Source organism: Oryx dammah, unplaced genomic scaffold, assembly GCF_014754425.2.
Source record: "Oryx dammah isolate SB20612 unplaced genomic scaffold, SCBI_Odam_1.1 HiC_scaffold_27, whole genome shotgun sequence".
In the NCBI taxonomy this organism is placed as follows: domain Eukaryota; kingdom Metazoa; phylum Chordata; class Mammalia; order Artiodactyla; family Bovidae; genus Oryx; species Oryx dammah.
Window position 1 is genome coordinate 132048696 of NW_024070211.1, and position 8441 is coordinate 132057136.

At 55.8% G+C, this 8441-nt stretch overlaps 1 long non-coding RNA gene across 1 annotated transcript in view; it reads left to right on the forward strand.

Moving 5' to 3' along the window:
• LOC120854062 overlaps positions 1-1719 on the forward strand; it is a 4593-nt gene extending 2874 nt beyond the window's left edge. The window contains exon 2 of the long non-coding RNA XR_005718909.1: positions 115-1719. This is a non-coding gene — a long non-coding RNA (uncharacterized LOC120854062). The remainder of the gene's footprint in view (positions 1-114) is intronic.
• The last annotated feature ends 6722 nt before the right edge of the window (positions 1720-8441 follow it).

Sequence of the window (8441 nt, forward strand, 5' to 3'; positions counted from 1 at the left end):
CGGTCTTAGTGCTTGAGAAGAACTCACAAACAAAACCAAGCAACAAGACAACCTTATTGTTTTCTGTCCTCACTGGATTTGAACGATAATGCACTTTTTTTTTTTTTTTTGCAGAGCCTTGGGACACATACAGAAGAGAATAAAAAGCAAGTGAAGTGGTTGGTGAGCCCACCAGCCTGAGGAGCCCGTGCTGGCCTTTCTGGCCCTTTCCTCAGGGACTGCAGTGCTGACCGTGGGAAAACGCTGCTGGTGGGGCCTGGGCAGGATGGCATTGTCCCGTGTCCCTCCCAGCCCGTAAATCCTCCTCAGCCAGAGCCTGCAGTGTCTGTGGGAAGATTGATGGGAACTCCATGAGTGTCAGCCATCCCTGCCCTGGGACCCTTGTGATTCAAGTCCCCCTGCAGAGAATCTGAAGCTGTCGCTTGCAGAACCAGTGACATTCCTGATCTGGAGGGGGAATGTGGAGGATCTAGGGTCACCTCCAGGGCACCTGTGAGGTCAGGGGTGGCCAGAGCCTAGAGCCTGCCCTGGATCTGCTTGGCGGGAAGCATCTCTGAATAATGAAACATTTATCTTCTTGCAGTCGTCCCTGTGGAGAAGGTCAAGGGGCAGGGCAGGGAGGGACCCCCCGAGGGACCCCCCCGCCCTCCTGCCGTACATGTCTGAGCAGAATGAGCGCCCTTTCTCATCACACCCTGGCCTCCTGTATGTGCTGTGCAGTGGCGGAAGAATTGCCTAGCATTTCAAGGAGTGATAATTTGGAGATTAATAATGACTCTACCTTTTGTCTCTGCAGGGGGAGATCTGAGGAATAGGCTTATGCTGAAGAAGGGGCTGCTATAAGAGAAAGAGCATTGTCTTTGGAGCCAGGAGACCCTCTTTGTGGGCCTGTCATTTTCCTGCCCTGTGGGTTTGCCTGATGCCCTCCCTCTCTGAGCCTCAGTTCTCTAACCTGTAAAATGGAAATAACTGTCATGCTGCCTGCTTGCAGGAGGCCATCAGAGAAGGCCTTCAGTAACCAGAGCTGCGATATTATCTGAGTCTCATGTGCAAACACAGGACCTGGCTTCCCCCCACCAATGTTTCTACAAGATAGGAATTCTCATTTCCACCACCTGGGTGGGGAGAACCAGTCTTGGAGGGGTTGAGCAGCTTGCCCGAGATTCCACAGTCAGTCTTGAACTGGGGTCTGGTCACTCAAGGCTCCTCCGGCCTCCTCATGATGTAATCTTACCTCCCTGCCTTCAGGTCCAGCCTGCCTGTGCTCAGAGCAGCAGCTGCCTCTGGCCAGTCGGGCCTCCACAACCTCCGGGACCACCTCCTCCAGGCTGACCCTGAAGAACCTCTCCCCGCTCAGATACTGGCCACCTGCTGCCTTTCAGCAGCTGTGCTGCCGGGTGGGTGCTCTAGATCGAGACCACTGTCCTCATTTCTTCTCCCTCCTCCCGAATGTCCTTGCTGGCAGGGACTGAGGCCACTTCTCACCAGCTCCAGGTCTATCTGAGAGCAAGTGCTGGAAGGACTCCCCAAACCCTGGTGGCCAGGGGCCATGGACAAGCTCACAGCCTGCCCTGGTGCGATTCCTTCTCAGACCTCTGGCTGACTGTGTCTGCCTGTATGTGTGAAAAGTATATGGAGAGGAACCCTCCACTTTCTGCTGGCTCTCAGACCTTTTCTTTATTATCTTTTAAAATAAAATATTTGGCGTGTGCAACAGAATATACAAGGTGTGACCATGACACCAACACGTTGCAAAGCACCGTTGCCTGTTCGGCACCGCGGAGGAAGGAGCAGTTGGTGGAGGGTGTGGGGGTTAGACAATCAGGTATGGATTTGAACTCATTTTGACCACTTACCACTTGTGTGACCTTGGGAAGGTCACAGCCACTGAGACCTCAGCGTGTTCAACTGAAAATGGGGAGGCAGATGGCCAGGGTCCTGGAGGAACCTTTTCTGAAATGCCTGTAGACCTTTGACTTTACTTTTCCTCCAGCTTCCTGTGCCAAGGCTGACTGTGGATTCCCAGAGTCTGACCTGCAGACTCTGGCAGTGAGCCCTACCGTGCAGCACGAGGGGGAGCTGGTCACCCAGGTATCTGCAGCTGCCCTGGTCATCAGTCCAACCTTGGTGAAACCCCTGCCTCGGGGTCCTTAGGTTTCTGCTGCAGCAAGAAGGGTCTTGCTGAATCCCAGGGGCTCCTTGTGCTGGACGCTGTCCCTCACTCGTTGGGCCCGGGGGCTGCTAGATGTACCCAGGCCCACACCTGTGCATATGCTCATGTGTGACGTTCACAGACCTGCCCGTCTCTCCTGACTCTGCCCCTGGGCCCGTGTCCCCGTCACTGGCCGCCCCCCACTCTCCTTCAGAGCCTGTGGCTGCATGGCTGCCTCCTCACCAGGTGACGCCTCCTCACCAGGTGGCACCTCCTCGCAGCCGCCTCTTCGCTCCTCACGGGCTTGATGCATCTTGCCTTGGCCGTAAATTACACACATCTGGTAATCGGAGGGAAATTTATGAACTCTTTTGGCTGTGAATATGCAACTTCTTTTCTTCTTCTTTTGAGCTGTGAGTGTGATGGGCTGCACTGGGCTAGGTGAATTCCTGGGATGACGTCAGCAGAACCTGTAGAGATAATTGAAGACCCCAACGTGTAGATAAAAAGTGGGGGGAATGTTGCCAAGGGCTGTGTGGTGGCATTTCTCTGGCAGGCAGTGTGTGGGGAGGGGAGGGTACAACAGGCCTGGGGACACCCCTGCTACACATGCTGGAGGGGAGCCCTGGGCAGAGCAGGTTTGTGGAGCTGCAGGGCAGAGTGGGGTGCAGATGGGTGGACCCGGCTGGACCCTGACATCCCCAGCTGTGTGTCCTCCTACATGGGCCCCACCTCTCTGGGCGTCTCCCCTCACCTGTGCACTCCTCACATGCAAGGCTGTCTCGAAACTGGTGACAGCATCTGGGCAGGATGCTTGTCGTCTGGTGCAGGGCTGGGAGAGCCGCTTGGTGATGATGCAAGGATCAGGACCCACCCCCTCCAGACTCCTCCTCTCTGCCCATCTGAGTCCTCAAGGCACCATGGCTCTCTTTGGCTGCACGCCCTGAGCTGGAGTTGTGTAATTCTCCACTCCTGTGTGAGGGGGAGCTCTGGCCAGTGGGCAGAATGGTAGTTCTCTGTCTACGTGCCTGCGCATGGTAGCTGCCCAGTGAACAGTCACTGCCCTGGCTGGCTAGGATGTCAGACCCAGGTCCTCACCGACAGTGTTGTCTGGGTCCCCTGCTGAGTCAGAGAGCTCCCTTCCCCGCTGCCAGCCTGCACGATGCTGGCTGGCTAACTCTGCCTGCTTGAGACCCTCTTGTGGGGCTACACAGACTGAAGGTGCACGGCAGGCCTTTGTTTGGAGACAGTCTTTCAGACCCTTCCTCAGTCTGCTCTTTCCCACTTTCTTTCCCATCTCCTCCTAGGCTGGGTTCCTCCAACTCTCCGTGTCCCCTACAGGGATGTGTCTCAGGTTCAAACCGGAGCATGTTCCTCCCCCAGGCTAAAGCCAGCCTCGGCTCCACGCTGCCCTCAGGCTAATGTCTGTACTTTCTTCCCTGTTGCAGGTCTTGGCTTTCCACGTTTGTTCCTTCTCACACCTTCTGTCCAGTCAGGTGAGCCGTGTGGCCTCTGACCCTTTCCTTACACCATCCTCTCCTCCTGGATCCCATCTAACCTGCAGGTTCCTCCCTTGTCCTCTCGTGAGGCTGTCCTGAGCACAGACTCCGGGACACAGAGCCACATCTCATCACTTGCTGGTCTCTGCCCCCATGGGGCTCCGGGTACCTCGAGGTGTCTGGCATCCCTGGAGCAAGCCGTGGGGCTGACAGGCCTGTTCGCTGGACAAAGGAACAGCCTGGACTCCCGTCCCCTCTGGACTCTTCTCAGGACTGAGCTCCTAGATGGTGCCCCCTCCCCTTTCCAGCTGGGTCTTCAGTGGAAGATGCTAAGGGCTCACCACGCTGCTGGAGCCGGTGGGGAGGGGAGCCAGGAGGAGCAGGTGGGGAGAGGACTGAGGGGCCTGGGGCCACACATCCGGACACGGGCATGGGGAGGTTTGGGGCTCCCTTGGCTCTGAGTGGCGGCGTGGGAGGAACTGTAAGTACGTGTGCCTCGTGCACACCAGGTACATTTAAGCACACGTCAGCTGTGCAAGAACCCATGGGGTGGCGTGTCTTCCCTCTCTGGCCCCTCAGCCTGGGTGAAACGTCTAACCTGTATCCTGGGCTCAGAGAGTGGTGGCTCAGGTGACAGCCTTCCTCCCCAGAGACACTGGGCGTCTGGCAGATGGGGCAACCTTGCCCTGGCCTCCTGGGCCCCTGTACTGGCCAGACGGACATAGTCTGAACCCATAGGGAAGGCCATCTCTCACTCAACTGATGGGGAGGGGCCAGGCTCCACAGCTTTGGTGGGACGGAGATTTGAAACCAGTGCACATCTTTGTCCTGTCTGAGGCCTTGAGTTCCGGTGGTGCTTTATCTGTCTCATGGGGAGAAGCCCTCAGAGCTGGGGTTCCAGCCGCACCCCCAGTGCTAACGCAAACCCTTGAGAGGAAGGTGAGTCAGGGCTCTGAGCTGTGGGCCCAGCCGGACCCTGCCTCTGTGAAGACCTCCAGGGCCAGCGGTGCACCGGTACTGCCCCTCCTCTTTAAGCCTAGCCAGGCAGGAGGGCTTCGGGGAGGGGGGCGGGGGATGGGGAGCAGGGCTCAGCACACCAAGGACGTCAGGGGACTGCTGGTGTGGGGGCAGGGGGCGGGGAACAGTGGGCTTGTACACTTCAGCCAGGCTCAGCCTATTTCTCTCTGTTAAGCAGATTCTCTCATTTTCACTCCAGACCATTTCCTCCTTTGCCTCTCACCCTGTGACCGGCTACAGAGTGTCGCCTCAGCAGCCCTAGCTCAGGGGATGGGAGAGGGCTGAGAGCAGATGCTGTGGGCGCCGGGAAACCTCATAAATAAACGATGGCAGCACACCCTCCATCTTGAGGAATTTGGAGGAAAAACAGATGGTTGTAGCTGGGCGACATTTACTTTACTGTCTGTCAATATTTGAGAGGTTTTATTACTTTGCAGTTGCCAGGTTTTAGAATAAATTAAATGGCTAATGGAAATATTAACATAGAATTAATTTAACTAAACAAATAAAACGGGGTGGGTTGGTATGCTTTGTTTAGAACTTACTAAATATATTTTCAAAATGAAGCCTCCGGAAAGGGAGTAATTCCGTACTCATTTGGAGGAGCCCAGCCAGTAGGTTTCACCAGCACTTTCTGGGTGCCAGGACCGGGGCTGGTGTTGGCACAGGAGCCAGGCTGGCCTGGGCATGCCCGCCACCCAGAGCTACCAGCCCACAGACCCAGGCGTGGAAGATAGAGGTGGGCTGTGGCAACCGTGCCCAGTGACTCCACTGTGTATATGGGGCTGGGAAGGAGGCAGAGGCGCTGGACTCTGCCTGCTATTTCTATCCCTTCTTCCAATTCTGGGGTGCTTGTTCAGTGCCCGCATGCATGCGTGTGTGTAGTTGTGACCAACTCTTTGTGACCCCATGGACTATAGTGCACCAGGCTCCTCTGTCCGTGGGATTCTCCAGGCAAGAATACTGGAGTGGGGTGCCGTTTCCTCCAGGGGCTCTTACAGCCCAGGGACTGAACCCATGTCTCCTGTGTCTCCTGCATTGCAGGTGGATTTTTTACCAGTTGAGCCACTGGGTAAGCCCCTGCTTAGCGACTGGTTGGAGGTTAAAGATTTAGGGGACAATCAGTCATCAGCTGCCGGCAGCAAGCTCCCAGTCAGGAAGGGGAGCAGGAAAGGAAACAGGCAACATTGGCTTGCCCACTGCTCTCAGGGAGCCTGATTCTGCAGCAGCATCTCCTACCCTTAGGCCTGTGGGGACAGCCAGCACTGAGCTCCTCAGCACTGCTGGGGCTGCTCACTAGCCCCATCAGATACTTTTAAATAACATGGTGCTAGAAATATGCAAAGGGTGTCAGAAAAGTGTAAGGCAGAAGTTTTTCTTTCCTTCCTGAATGTTGATTTGGTGCTCACTGGAAGAAATATGGAAGCAGTTCTTTGCTCAACAGCACTTGACTCCCTCGTGGCTTGGTCTTTTTGCCTGAAATTGACCATTAGAAAGTCTTTTCTTGAACTAGAATGTTGCCTTCCTTGTGTGTCTTTTACAATTCAGGGGATGACTAGTAATACCCATGTCCTAATGGCTTTCCTTAGAAACAGAAAAGTGGGTCTCTGAGGCTTTGGTTCTTGAGAAGAAGAAGGAAGCAGAGAGGCACAGGGCAGGCTGGGACATGGAAGAGAACTGGCCGTTATCAAGGACAGTTCACAAAATCTTTACTTAGCACTCATAACTTTCCGGACTGGGAAGCCAGGCAGGATGCAAGCCAGGCAGAACTTTGAAAGCCATACCCTGCCTTTGGATCTCATTCCATAAGGATGGGGGCCCAGGGAAAGATAAGGTCTGGCCTGTGCTTTTAGACAACTGCCTTGGTTGTGGTGGGTGGAGGGAGGGGTCTGGGTGGATGTAGAAAGCCTCTGTGTCTCTCCTGGTCAGGGGATCCTGATGTAGGCAGGCAGGTGGGGCTGAGATGAGGTGAACGAGTGGGCAGTGTGTGTGGCCTGGGTGGAGGAAGGAAGGGTTTGTATGTTACCTCTGGGAGGTGCAGAGAGGCCCAGTGGGGTGAAGAAGAGTCTGGAGAGAGGCCTGGGTTGCGGATGTATTTGAGAATCATCACAGAGAGAGGCCTGGCTGGCAGCAGGGAGCGTTTGGAGAGAAAGACAAGGGTGTGGAGTATGTCCTGGGGCCTCAGTGCTTGGAGGTGAAGACCAATAGGCCACTGCAGGGACCCTGTGGACCCACTGTGAGCTGTGCTGGGATGGGACTCTGCTGATGGCTGGTCCCATGCAGCCCACTCGGACAGTGGGACACATTCCTAGAATCAATGTCTAACAGTCCCAGAGGGCCTGGCCTTCTCATCTTCCTAGTACACAGTGAGTACACAGTAGGTCCCCTAGGGAAGGACAGAGGGAGACCACTGACTGTCCTTGCCGTGGCCTTCAGGAGCCTTCCTCCCAGAGATGTGTGCTGTCCTCCAGGCAGTGGTTCTGGATTAACGCTGGTTTAGACCTGACACCGGGCCTGGGATTGGAGCTTCTTAGCTGAGCCTCTGTCCTCAGCCTTTGATCTTCCAACCCTGACTTATTCTGATTGTATAAACTGAGCCGTCTCTAGGCCTGTCTCTCTGGCCCCTGGGAACTCTGTGCACTTTAACTGTCTCCGTAACTCTGCTTTGGGTGCTGTGGGCCACCGCTTGGATCTTGTGGCACCAGTGTGCACTCCTGGCTTCTGATGTTGGGTGCTGACTCACAGCCTCTGTCGGGGAGACTCCTGTTGATCTGCGGCTCCCAGGGAGCCTGATTCTGCAGCAGTCCCTCCTGCTGTCAGGCTGCATGGACAGCCTGCCCTTATTTCCTCCATGGTCCTGACCACTTGCATCCCAGGCCTTCTCTCATGGGCCAGGTACCCAAGCCATCCAGGTGACACGGGCACCCAGCAGAATCCCCCTGGCAGGGGAGCACAGGCAGAGATGGGTGTAGGAGGGGGCGTGGGCAGTGACCTGGCTGCAGGAGGCCTCATCTCACCCTCTGGGTGAGGCAGCTCTCTGCCGCTGGGAGCAGGGTCTGGTGGGGAGGCAGCTCCGAGCCCATCCTCCCAGCAGCTGTCTGGGCATGCTGGCTCTGGGGAGGAATTCTGCTCTCCAGATGCTGGGAGAGTTGTGAGCTTCCAGAAGGAGGCAGGGGTCTGTTTGGTTTAATGCTGCTGAGGGCCAAGCAACAGTGTGGACAGGGATCTGTCCCTTGTTGTAGGGGAGTGGTGGGAACAGGCTCCCTAGTGGGGAGGAGTGAAGACTTGCCTTTTGAGTAAAAACCTCCCTGGAGTCTGGGAGTAGCCATTGCAGGCCCTGGGGAGAGCTCCTGGGACCAAAGGGAGGTGGGAAGTCTGGTGGTGGGGGGTCCACTGTGCTTTAGCAGGGCCTTTGAGCTTGGGCTTCAGGAGACATGACAGCTGTTCCCTTTCATCTCTATGCTCCTTTCTGTCCTCGCCAACATGCTCTGAGAAGGTCAGAGGGGAAAAAAGCAGGAGGGAATCACAGTGCCGAGGGAGAGCTCGGTGTAAGTTTCCTCGGAGCCCTCTGGGAGATGCCATCTGCGGAGGGGTGACAGGATACAAGGTTTAGTTTGCGGGTGCAGGCAGCTCATTCTCGCTTCACGGAGCTGGGTCCCAGCCTGTCTACCAAGGATGGCTCTGCTCCAGCTTTTATTAAATCAAGAGAGGAAAACATTTTTGCAAGAGGCTAAATAGAACTTAATTGGCCATGTGGTTGGAATCAACAGAGG